The sequence below is a fragment of the Apis dorsata genome, unplaced genomic scaffold (assembly GCF_000469605.1).
Source record: "Apis dorsata unplaced genomic scaffold, Apis dorsata 1.3 scaffold_256, whole genome shotgun sequence".
Lineage (NCBI taxonomy): Eukaryota > Metazoa > Arthropoda > Insecta > Hymenoptera > Apidae > Apis > Apis dorsata.
The window spans coordinates 564,976-577,261 of NW_006263534.1; the positions used below are offsets into that span (position 1 = coordinate 564,976).

The 12,286-nt window shown below is 33.9% G+C and overlaps 1 protein-coding gene across 2 annotated transcripts in view; it reads left to right on the forward strand.

The window, feature by feature from the left end:
* Positions 1-8,025: 8,025 nt before the first annotated feature.
* Positions 8,026-12,286, forward strand: part of LOC102674744 (monocarboxylate transporter 10-like) — a 76,767-nt gene continuing 72,506 nt past the window's right edge. The window contains exon 1 of one of the 2 annotated variants that reach the window (XM_031510700.1): positions 8,026-8,068. The gene's annotated coding sequence lies outside the window, so the exon portion shown is untranslated. The remainder of the gene's footprint in view (positions 8,069-12,286) is intronic. The other variant, XM_006616242.2, reaches the window with a different exon arrangement.

Sequence of the window (12,286 nt, forward strand, 5' to 3'; positions counted from 1 at the left end):
AGTGTGACTATGATTCGATTGTCTGGGATCGTTGGGTTTCGTTGGAATTTCGTTTTAATGCGAGACAAAAAGAAATTGTATATGTATGTTTGAAAAAGTAGTCGAGTTGGATAATTTATTTTGATATTTTTGGCGTTTTGTCTCGGAAGAGGGATCGATTGTTTTTTTGATGATTAGCTTCGAGGAATATTTATTTTTGATATTTTTGTCTTGGAAAAAGAATAGATTTTTGGAATTTTTATAGGAATTTTGGTGATCAATTTAACTAGGATTCTTTCTTTTTTAAATTCTTTTTGTTATATTTTTAATGATTTAATCGTTCAATGTTCTGTAGTAGTTTGAAGTTTGTTGGAGTTAGATTCTTTAACTTTGTATATATATATATTTTTACGAATATAAATTTTATCAAAAAGTTATATAACAATAGAGTTAAATGTGAAGCTGAGATTTATTAATTCGAGCAGATTTTTTCGTTCTTTCAATTTCAACGGGAAGATTAAATATTTTTCTCATTAACCGTTGGAGGAAGCTCACGAAATAACAAATTAAAGGAGGCATTTAATCTCTGACAAGGCTTCGTCTTCATCCTCTTTCCTCCAACCAGAACAGCGATGAAACGAAGGATAGTAATTCTAGATAGGAATAGCCTCACGAAACGTTTCGTATACTATAATTATAATCGAGAACGATTTACACCATTGCAATCTTCGATTCGAAACACGAAGAGAGACCTATTAATGTCAAGATAGATAGATATAATTCATCCAAATAAATCCAAACGAGCTCTCTAAAAATAATAAAAATTTGAAATTCGGGAAATTATATATTTTTAAACAAATGAAGCCAAATATACTTTTTAACGTTATTGCATTTTTTTCATATAAAAAAATCTCTCAAAATATTTCCATTATTCATTATTCATATATCTTTATATATTTAATTAAATATTATAAATTCTTTTTCAATTTGTAATTTAATAAGCTACATTTTTCCATTAAATTTTCATTAAATTCGTATATCATTGATCCATATTCCATTTTCCATCAAATTTAAATTCAAATTCCAAATAAATCCACTAATCTAATAACTCTTGAAAGAAACCTAACATCAAATCTTAAACAAAAAAACTCGCAATTAATAACCAAAATTCTAATCAACTTTTCTTCATTCAAAATCTTAATCTCAAAACACGACAATTTCCACGATCTTTTCTTTCTAATTTTCTCTCGATATACATAGAAAAAAAAGGAAAAAAGAGACCAAAATCATTTTCCTCGTGCAAATCAATCGCAGAAACAACATATCGGCGAGCATTATACCGTAGGGATCGTTCGAATAGCATTGGGCTATTGGGCTCGTCGTCGCCGAGCGATAATGAGCCCCATGGAACAATGCGATGTCTTCTGTGCCCCAAACCTCGACGAATTTCGTTAATCCACGAATTTCGTTGGCGTTTGACGTTCAAGATATCGTGATTGACCTGGAGTTTACCAGTTAATTAGCGATTTTCGGAAGGGCGAGTAGCAACTGGATGCGCATTTACGTGCACGTTCCAATTAATCGGTGGCCCGGCACGAGGTTAATTGGCCGATGATCGATGGACGAAATCGAAAATAAGTCTCGAACAAATAGAATCGAGTCGGAGAAAAATTCGTAGACTGTTGGAAATTGATTCCGTTGGTTGTTGTTTGTAAACGTGTTTCGTTGTTGTTTGCTTATGTTTAACGCTTTGCTTTGTTATATCGGACTCGATGTATTTTCGTCTCGATTCTCTTTAGATTTTGTTATTCCGTTGAATATGGAATGTGATATGTTTTGATTGAAAAATTGGTCAAAGTTTTTCGTTTCTTTCGATCGGAATGAAAAATCGGTTGGAAAATGGATTTAGTTGGTAATTATTCTTGATATTGTAATTTTTAAAATAAATTTTAGATTTAACGCGGATAAACGAAGGAAAAGATATGAAAGGAATTTCAGAATTAGATTTCGAAGTTGTTCGAAAATTTGGAAGATTTTTCTTATTTTTTATGACAGGAATATTCGTGAAATTGAACGTGAAGTGTTATTGATATTTATTTTTAAAGTAGATTCTAAATTGGAAATAAGAAAATGAAGAAAAGAACGAGAAGAAAATTATCTCGGAATTAAGAGAAGCAGAAATATAATTTAGAAAATTTAAAATAAAAGGTACGAGAACTTAACAATACTAATAACCATTTCATCTGGGAATGGTCGGTCCAAAGCTTCATTTCGGAAGTCTTTAAAATACAGTACGCCTGATCTAGTAACTTAAAACGTATTAGATTTCCAAGGACTTAAAATTCAATTTCTCTCAGGATTCTCAAAGCATTGGAAATTCGGATTAAACCTCTCCAGACTCTAGAGCTCGAATTGAATTAAAATTCGATTTCTGGAGATTTAGAATCTACGATATCGGAATTCCAAATACGATTTACCTATTTTACTACTATCACCCATCGATCATGTCCCACTTCTACCATCCTCCTTTCGTGAACAACTCGGATTCAACAATTCCGAACAACAGGGACGCAAACACGATAAAACGGTCTTCCAAGCGACGAAACGCTTTCCGAATACAACTTCATCATTCTGGTTAACTCGATATCAATTTCCGGTTTTATCGGTATCTTCGAAATGGATCGGGACTGGCCGGTTAATTCGAGCGACAAAACTATCTATTTTCACATTTACTGTTTTGCTACAAATTCTATTTCTATATTATTCCAAAATTTTTCCATATCCTTTTTTATAATATTTGTGCGTCTTGTATTTGCGTACGAAGAATCAGAATTTATATTATTTTAATTACACACGAGTATAAAAATAAATTACGAGTTTAAATAAAATTATACAAATTATTTGATGATTTGCTTCTTATTTTACATAAATTAAATTCACATTTTAAATTCTAATATCATTATCTTGCAATTTAGTTTATCATACGGTTTAATAAAATTCAAAAATACTATAAAATATTTAAATATTTATAAATTAACAAAGGCTCTAATATATTTAAATCGTCGTTTTACTTTCCAAAAAGGATATTCGCTACATGCCTTTTTACTCACGAACAATCTGCCGCGAGCTCGTATTTCGAATCAGCATCCCTCGGGTCACCGATTTTTTACCCTTCATCCACGCCTTAATCGTTTTCGTATTTCGGATTTCAATTTGTTACCACGGCCGCGCATAATTTTCAATAATTTTCACCACTGCCGTGGCGGGAAATCATGATCGATCCTTTTGCTGTATTCCATCGGTCACCGAAATAACAACGACGTTAATTAATAAATAAACGCTTGATTGCAGAGTGAATCCATTTTAATTAAAACCGACGATAGATCCGACGATTTTCTCATGTACCTCATCCTTCCGCTCTGGACAACTATCAACCACGTATCAACAATCGATTCTACGCGTTCTAACCATTTTTATTTGTTGTCTATGTTTCTTTGTTTTTTCTTTTTTTCTTTCATTCTTTCATACAGGTGTTATTATTCACGAATAATCGATTCTCCGTTTTAATTAATTTTATTTGCCTAGATTTCTCTTTTGTGTGTGTTTTCTCCTCTTTCCGTTCTTTATTTTTTCATTAAAATATTATTATTAATAAAGCAACTCCACGAAAGGAAGCATATTACGCAAAAACAAATTGTAATTACTCGATATTCTCGATATAAAGTGATAACAAAAAACAGAAGGTTCGTTTGTTGCTCAATGTTATATATTATTTATTCTTTGCTCGCTAATTGAAATCTTCGTTTTCAACGTCGTGCTGGATAAATTGTCACGCGTAAATAATCGGTGTAATGACGATGATCGCACGGATCGCGTTTCCTTTTTTCTTATGGGAATTGGAATAGATAATTATTGAAAGCATGATATTCTTGAATCGATGTTTTACGACGATTGTAAATAAATTTCTGTATTTTCAATGTTTCAAATTTTGTAAGGATCGAAAGAATACAATCTTTAATCTAACAATCGTTAAATTCACCTCCGTTTTCACAAGTTTAATAGAAATCGTTTATCTCTTTTGTCTTTAATTCTTTTTATTTTCCCTCTTGCAAACTTCTTCTTTTACTTTCGATCTCTCGCCAATTATACATGTCTCGAACTTCTAATTTCTGGTCGTAACAACTCTCTCTTACTCGCTTGGCCGATCAATTGGCCGGCCAAGAAGTTCCAAAGACTCGGGAAAACTTGAGAGGTTTGAGCAATTGGGACGTGATGCGCGACGATCAGCGCATTATCGAATTAATTCGACCTCGTCGATCCCTTTTGTCGATGGTTATTGTCTCCCTTCTCTGTCTTTCTAAACGAAAAAGATTCTTTTTTTTTTTTTTTTTTTTTTTCAAAATCGCGAAAAATTCGTCGAAGAATCGATCACGTTCGAAGTTTAAATCTTTGATCAAATCCAATGTGACGAACGATATCGATAATTATCGGATTTTTGCGAAATTAAAATTCGAAAGGGAGATAAAACGAATATATCATAAAAGGAATTATAAAAAAATTCCATATTCCCCGCTTTCTAAAATTTCAAATTGAAATTTTAAATACGATAAAACGTTACATCTATTAATTAGCCTGTATCGAGGGTTACACTTTTATACACGAATGTCGAGAGCATTGATGAAACATCACATGGACGAGTAAAATATCCATTTTCACCAATGAAACGTAATCGAACATTCATATTTATAATTTCAAAAAAAAAAAAAAAAAAGAAATCAGAAACATTGTTCATTTTAACGACGTATCATATACCGATACAGAGCATGGAAATTAATGCATCGGTGAATTTCGTCCTGGATATAATTCGTTATAATTACACGAGTATTATTCACGCGAAATTGTCTGGCAAAATGTTCTCGAGCTATCACGCTTATACCGAGTTCTTTGATCGAGCGTCTATTAACTCTTCCAATTTGCAACAATAAAAACGGATATTGTTGGCTCGATTCATCTCGAAGCGGAATTTTACAGATCTATCATACGCCCATCACCGAGATACTACTTGAAATTCCATCATTTATCACAGAGTATCAATCTTTATTCGATTAAACTTTAATAGCTTGCACTTTTTCGCATCGTTACGAAATGTAAATTGCATTTATTATCGTTAAAGATATAAATTGCCGTTCCTCCTCCACCCCGTAGCGCGAATTTAACGAAAAATTATTATAACTTTGTTATAATAAAATCGATATTTTATTCCTTTTAATGTCTCGAATTTCGTTCGATAGATTTTCGTTTAATTTTAAATGGTTATGATGTGAGAAGAAATTCGAAAGAAAACCGTACGAAATGAATACTTGCGACGATTTTCAAGCTTTTGAAATCTTGATTAATATTTCAAAGAATCAGAATCGCGAAATGGAAACGACAATTTCCAACTGCATAAATTTACAAATTCATTTTGAATCTGAAAAACTATTCCGATTGAAGTCGAAATTGTTAATCCATCCGTTCACAAAGAGAGCCGAGCGTCGAACGTGTTCGTGACAGACAAACGTGTACGAGACAGAAATTTTTTATTGGAAACGAAAGAGAAGTACAAAGATGAAAATTGTGAATATTCTTGCTTTTTCTTTTGCTTGCACAAACATTCTTGTACAATCGTGTTTGAACGTACAATTGCGTTTATCACGATGTTTCATTAAATTAAATTAACAATGTCGTCCAATTTCTTCCATGTGAATTTTACATTTTGGAAAATAAATTATCCACGAATAAAATTAACGAAATTCATTTATTTGTAGATATTTTTTTATTTCCATCCGTGGAAATAATTGATAATATAAAAATAGTGGACAGAATAACTGACCTTTTGTTTCTGTTCTCGTAACGATTTTAAACGATGATACGTCCTCCGTTGCAAACCAATTCGATTCTGATAAGCCTCTTCCAACCAACGTCCAACTGTCTGCAGCATCTTGGCCTCGTCTCGTTCGCTCGAAAAAACAGATGGCGATCTTATCAATTTTCTCGATATCGAACGATGTATTGGGTGCTTTTGAAACGAATTGTCCGATTTTAGATTGAACGACGTTTTGTCAAATTGATGGTTTGCTTCTTGGTGCACGAAAAAAAAAAAGAAAAAAAAGAAAAATATCGAGAAAGTATCGAGAGAAAATATAAAATAGATATTTTTCGATTTATATAATTTATATAATTTCGATTTTGTTCGAATTAAATAATTCTGTAATTCTTTTTTTTAAATTTAGAATTTCGAATTTTATATAATTGCGAATTTTCACAATCATCGAACGAAACACGACACGACGCGCGACACGATATACTTCGAAATGAAAACAAAATATTCTGCGACGTAATGTCGTTCGTATTATGTGTCGACGCCGAGAACGAGACAAACGCGCGTTTATTTATTAATAGAGATTAGAGGAATTATTAATACCATTCTTATTTACTTCGATGAATTTACGTTCAGTCTTGCGAATTATCTCGTCCGTGGCGGTACGATATCGCGTCGCGGAGTATCTCGTCTCGTGGCGTGTGCACAAATTACGTCGCGTGAAATACGTCGTCCGTGGAGTGCGTGAACTGCGCATATCGCATCGTATAACCCCTGTATATACCCCTCGTGGTTAATTAAAAAGAGCTTCGAATTTTTATCGCGTGAGTATCGAATTCCAAGACGTAATAATAGCTGCGAATAAAAATTTGAGAGCAAATTGGTAGAATTGGCGCGTAAGATATTCGAAAGGAAAATAACCCATTCGTTTCGAAGTTATGAAAAAGTTTTACTGCTCGGTTTTACGATGTAAAAAAAAAGAAAAGAAAAGAAGAGAAAGAAAATTTATTGTTAGAAGTGAATCTTTCTGAAAGGTTGGGAAGGCTATTTCTGAAATGTGGTAACAAGGTTTAGCAAAGTAGAATAATTTATTCGTTCATAAAGAGGGACTAAGTAGGGGCGTAAAACTCGTGATTATCCTTCGCTCTTTCATCACGGGATCGATATCGCGATTCGCGTTTTATTTTTGTTCGGCAAATTCCTTTCCTTTTTATCGATTCCATTTACCGGGTTTCTCGGAGAATGGAGATGATGGAGATTTGTAAGGGAGACAGGGTATGTAGGCTGCAGTAATTTACTTACGTGTCATGCTAACTCAATGTCGCGCGATTAATGAGACATACGCGCGCCGAGATTGTAATTAACGATGTTATATACGAGTGCCTTATACCATTTTGAGAGACTCTAGTTTCCAACCTTTGAGACGTACCTTGTCTAACGTATTCTCTTCCCTAATGCATTCGATCTTTCGAATCCGTTCACGAAATCGATCAAGAATCGAGTCGTAAATCTTTTAGTAATTTCTTTTACGAACGATATTTACGTTCCTTTGTTGGCAATTTTTTTTTCTCGTTAGAGAAAAAATCAAAGTGTACTATAACCAAAAGAAATCCATAGGTTAATCGATCGAATGTTATTTATTTATCCTTTATTTCCTTAAAAGTACAATAAATTTTCTTTCCAATTCTTTCTCAATAATGTTTCACCTATCTTTCGACAAGATTCGATCGAAGTGGTTACTTTAAAACTACTTTAACTCGAGCACCAAAACTTCGACGCAATTAATATCCCAATCACCTTGTTCAACAATTTTTCACCTACTTTAAGACATCCCATCGAAGTTATTATCTACTAAAACTTTGAAACGCAAACAATATATCCCTCGTTCAATAATTGTTCAACTATTCCTCGACTTTAAAATATCGTATAACACAGTTCAAAAGGTTGAACAACATCGAACTTGGACGTAATTAATATCCTCTTTTACCTAATACATCGTAGAATAACGTATTGACCGACTAATTAGAATAGAAAGCACAAACGAAAGAAGAAACAAGACAGTTGTCCAACCTTTAAAATGAATCTGGAAAAAATCAAGTCACGAGTTAACATGGTAGAAAAACACACCATAAGGTCTTGGCGACACGGGTTCGAACAATGGTATGTTATCGATTTCCATCCCCTCGTACACTCGCTCGGACGAAGAGTAAGAGAGAAAGAGATAGTGAGACCCCTTTCCACGCAAGCTTTCTCGCTTCCTCCCCCGCACAACAGTGGCGTTGAAAGCGCGGAACATTGTGACGAGAACCGGTTTTCATTGCGACATCGATGTGAATGCGTTTCGAAACAGGGAGGATGGATATGTGTCGGGCAAAATGGTCGCACGCGCGGCATTCGCGACTAATCGCTGCGAAACTTGCACGCTTGTCCACGATTCGCTGAAATTTTCCAAATTTCCTGTTAGACCACCGGTCTGCTCTTGTTGCTTTGCGACGAAATCACGAGTTGGAATGTATTAGGAGAGAGGGAGATGCGATCCTTAATAGAAATAGGTGGGATGATTTTCAACAGTAATTGAATTCATTTAAGTAGATTTATTTTTAAGAGTGAAATTTTTCGTTTTTTTAAACTTTTTGCAAAAGTTGGTTAGAAGTTGGTTAGAAGTTGGTTGTTCTGTGATGAAATTATGGAATGGTGTAGGGAAAAGGAAATCGATTGTTAATTTTTTAATCTTTTGCAAAAGTTGATTGAAATTGTTGTGTGATGAAATATTGTTGGGAAAAGGAATTGTTAATCGAAGTAGGTGGGAATTTTTTAATTAGTCGATTAGAATTTTTAGAATTTTTTAGAAATTTTTCGTTGAATTTTTGGTTGTCGAAACGAATTGTTTAGAAAATAGGGGGTAGATTAAATTTTCTAATTAGTAAATCAATTTTTCCAATTTTTTTTTTACCGTGAAATTTAATTATAGTGGCATTTTATTAGATCACCAAAAGTTTAGATTCATTGTTGAAATATATCTTGGAAAGAGAGAAGATGGGTGGTGGATTTTATTCGAGGTAGATGTTTGTCAATTATTTTGAAAAATAGAATAGCTAAAATTGGAATATTACGGATAATAAAACTAATTAGGAAATTAAAGATCTATTTAAAAAAAAAAAAAATCCAACAAAAGATTTATTCACGGAGAAACTTTTACTCGTTGTCGATATTGAATGAATAAATTAATAGGATGGTTCTTTTGTGCTTATCCTCACCAATACAAATACGCAGTTAATATATTTCAAAATAACGAGAAGTTCAGCTATTGTGCCAATACCCATTGTATCGAGGAATCAATTTAAAAGTTTCAATGCATTATCCAAGTCACGTCTCCGGTAAAATTACCTTCCTTTGCTTTTAACAAATAACCAACCATCTAAATCACCCTTGGTAAGTTGAGCGGCTACTTGGCGAGCGAACTTTCCTCTAATATCGCAAAGTACCTCCATAACACCGCTACAACTTGGAATAGTCCATCATTTCGCCCAACCTTCTAACCAACCTCTGCGCTAAATCATCGTGGGGGGGAGGGATACGTCGTGGCGTAATTTGAACAATTTTTCTCGTGAAAGATAATCTCCGATCTGATTCACGATACATAACTCCGTGTTTAAATCTTTCCGTTGCAAATATCTATCGCGAATACAGGTTTGAATCTGACTTTATTAACCAATATTTATCGACTTTTATTGAAATATTGGGAATGAAAATCGAAATCGAATTTCGCGATAAATACACCGTTAAATCATCGATACGATCATATCGATGTTAATTTGGATTCTATGATATACAATGATATGGATATCATTGGATTGATGAATCGATTGTCGATTATAATATCTTTTTTCGCGTAAATGTTGGTGATATAACGGTGTAATAAAAATTGTAAATATTTATATAAGAATTCTTGATAGAAATTAAATAGTTTCTTCAAATAAAATTTTATATATCTTTTCATCGAGGGATTATTTTTAACGAGAAACGGTATATAAGTTGTAAATTCTCACGATGTATCTGACAGAAACTATTATTCTTGAAATATGTAGCTTTCGAAACCGCGAAATTATTAAGGGTTAGCGAGTATTAGGGTGAGAATATATTTAAAAGCAAAGAGAAGCTCTTTTCTCTCGACGGTTAATTTTTCTTAACGAATACTGCGTCGAAAATGAAAATTACTCTTAGATAGTCACCACGCAACATCCTTTTACGAAAATCTCTCAATTTTAATGGATATCGAGCGTTTGAGCGTAAAAAAATTACCCTTCTCGGACAAAATATTCGCGAGAGCGATTCTGAAAATTACGTATTCGCACCCTTAAAACCTCTCTCAAATCCTTTCGAGAAACAGATTTCACTCTCACAGAGAAGGAAGAAGAAGAAAAAGAAGAAGCATCATCATCGAAGAAAGTTTCACAGTTGGTATTCGACGTGGAATAATTTCGCTTCGCCAAAGTGGACAAATATTTGACGAGGAGCAGAGGGAGGGGGGCTGAGAGGAGGGGAGAGGCGTGTTTAACCAGAAGGAGCATCGGTGTCATACAAACGGTGCCTTCAAACTGTCGCGCGCATTCAATTCAACAGAGCCGACGGTGATTCGCGGTTCTCCACCCCCTCCTCCCCCGTATTCATCGTGTTCCGACCATTTAAACTTTTACGGGTGACAGTTTCGAAGCGAGCTGTCGCGCGAGCTGACGCCCCCGCATCTCGTCTATTCCTCTCGATGGACGTTTATTCTCGGCGCGGCTGGTCGAGAGAAAATCGTCGTTTATGCCTTACCCGTTTTTCCCTCCTCCCAACTGGGGACGCGACGGGTCTCGACACGACATTTTTTATCCGATTGTTTCCGAGCTGTTATCGAATCAATGCGGAGGGACCGTTTCAGCGCGGCGCGAAAAAATCGATTTAAAAGAGGGAATTGGGGTTGGAGTAAGTTAGTTACGGGATAAATTACATCGATTGACGTTGAGTTTGCGAATTTTACATTGCAAATTGTGTGTAATATTCGTTTCGATTGTCGAATTAATGGTAGGAAATTGTGCGAGTTGCGCGTCGATTCGAGAGGAAATGAAGGGTTGAAGACGGTTGAGGTAAATTAGGGATAATTGTTGGGAGGTGGTCCATCGATTCGTTTTGGGTTTTTTGAATTTTTAATTAGAGATTGGGGGGGAGGGCGTGATATTTATCTCGAATTAACGCGCAAAAATTATGAAAGGAAAGTAAAAAGATAATTGATTGGAGGTAATTGATGTAAATTAGGGGTAATTCTTGGATTGGTAAATGAAGTAGAAATGATTCTGAGTTTGCAGATTTTTAATTGAAAATAGGTTAGGTCGTAGAATTTGTAATATTCATTTGAGTATCGAATTAGTATAAAAAATTGCGCAATGCATGTAATGATGATTTGAAGGAAAAAAGTGCAAAAGTATTTAAGTAAATTATTAATGAAATGAGAGATAAGTTTGTTTTTATGATATTCATTGGATAGGAAAATTGCGAGACATTAAAAAAGAAAAAAAAAATTAGAATAAATATATAAAAAAAAAATAAGTTTGACGATTTTAATTTTAGCGTTACTTAGGAAATCGAAATCAATCGTGTTTCAATTTCAATTTTTTCTAAAGCTCTCTGTTTCGTAGGTGTCATAACAATGATTATCGTTTAATTGGAAACTGTTGGGATCGAAATAGCCAGCATCAGCGATCGATTGGTAATAATTATCGTATGAAGGGACACGAAGACATCGAAATTTTGTAAAAAAGAAAAAAAAGGGAAAATTGTGGTTAAATTGGAATTCAATCTGACTAGAACAGAAATTGAAATGGAATCTCTTTTTATTTCTGGATTTAAAGGGATTCTTGAAGACAAAAATGGGAGATTGTTGGGCTGAAAGTTCGAAGCGCAATGCTGATACCACGGTTTTCGTATTTCACCCTTCGATCGTGGAGGATATTCAGAGAGGATATTCAACTTTGTTTGACGTTTCACCGATAAATCGATCACCGTTCCGTTCAATACACTTCACGAGATATTGCGGAGAGATTAGAAGAGTTCACGGACCAAAATAATAAGAACAGAATACGGTGCATTTAATCGAAAAATAATCTTATCTTGAAATACTTTTTAACAAGGGGAGAGACTTGAAAATTTTTATTCAAAAATCAAATCTATATTCATCATTTTTCGATCCAACTTTTCAAATTTTCTAAAAAAACTTTACCCAAAAAAGAAATTCTCTCGATATTTCAAAAATTTTCTTTCCAAAAAAATTTCCAAAAAAAAAAACCCTAAAAGAACCATCTTATCAAAGATCGAATTTTCAAGATCCACGCTTCCAAGTTTGAAAGGTTTCGATCTTCAAAACTTTCAATTCGAATTCCAGCTGGAGAGAGGAAAAAAAAAAAAAAA